The sequence below is a fragment of the Eutrema salsugineum genome, unplaced genomic scaffold (assembly GCF_000478725.1).
Source record: "Eutrema salsugineum unplaced genomic scaffold, Eutsalg1_0 scaffold_742, whole genome shotgun sequence".
NCBI lineage: Eukaryota > Viridiplantae > Streptophyta > Magnoliopsida > Brassicales > Brassicaceae > Eutrema > Eutrema salsugineum.
The window spans coordinates 3,260-4,281 of record NW_006256456.1 but is presented as its reverse complement, the minus strand read 5'-3'; the positions used below and the strand labels follow the sequence as shown (position 1 = coordinate 4,281).

General features: G+C 40.4%; 1 pseudogene; it reads right to left on the bottom strand.

Moving 5' to 3' along the window:
- Positions 1-503: 503 nt before the first annotated feature.
- Positions 504-1,022, bottom strand: part of LOC112082766 — a 3,697-nt pseudogene continuing 3,178 nt past the window's right edge.

The window sequence follows — 1,022 nt, the reverse complement described above, 5'->3', positions numbered from 1 at the left end:
CCACCTCACTTGAGCCATTCCTAATTCGGTAATCCAACGAGCCTTGGAATATCCTACTCTACAATATGCAAACACACAAAAGAGCGAGAAATTGATTGTAAGAGAATAATCTGCTTATCGCAGAGAACTTAAATCCAGAAACGAGTTGAAGATTTGAATCCACCTGAACTGTAACCTGGGCCCTGAACCACCAGAATGAAACTCTTCATCATCATCTACTGCAAAGCCAGTTTCGTTCTCACTCGACGAGGAAGTTTCCCAGTCTTTTTCCTCCATTAGCTTTTAAAGGGCATCTCTCACTTCCGTACTGGGGCAATTCGTCGAACACTTGGCATACCACTAGATCTGTCTCTTAATACTCGCAGTTTTTCCTGTCTTAGGTTTGACTTTTATTGCGGAATATAAACTCAAACTAAACCAGTTTAAGGCTAGGTGGTCAGCTTAGGCGGATAAGCGATTTTCTTCCACTTAAAACCGATTTTTTTAGAAAATCGATGATTTATTTAAAACTCGAAGACTTTTATTGCGGAATAAGAAGGCTCAAACTTATTAAGATAAGCCTGAAGATCATCTAAACTGTAAGGAACTAGCCCATCATTGAAGACCACAGATGAAGATCCACTAGCAACGTCATGTAGGCAAGATAACTTGAACCAGAGAAAATCTTCTATTGTGTTAAAAAGCGTCGAAAAATCCCTCAAGATGCGATCAATTTGCCTTTCGGGAACCAGATATGATAGTGTAGAGTAGGAGCTTCTTCTTGTCATATGTTGTTTGGCCCAACCGATCACCCAACCTAAGCAATTTCTCACATTCTTCAGAAGCAATAGCGGCGGTATTTGCAGCCACAGTACCACCTGCGTAATCCATTCTGTAAGCTGCCAAAAAAAAAAAATCAAATCAAACCATGACTCCGGAATTTGAACGTAGGTAACTAAGACCTGCAAATATACCAGAGGAGCAAACTGTTGTTGAGATGACCGAGATGATTGGGCAATTTTTTCTAGCCTCCTCATAATAAC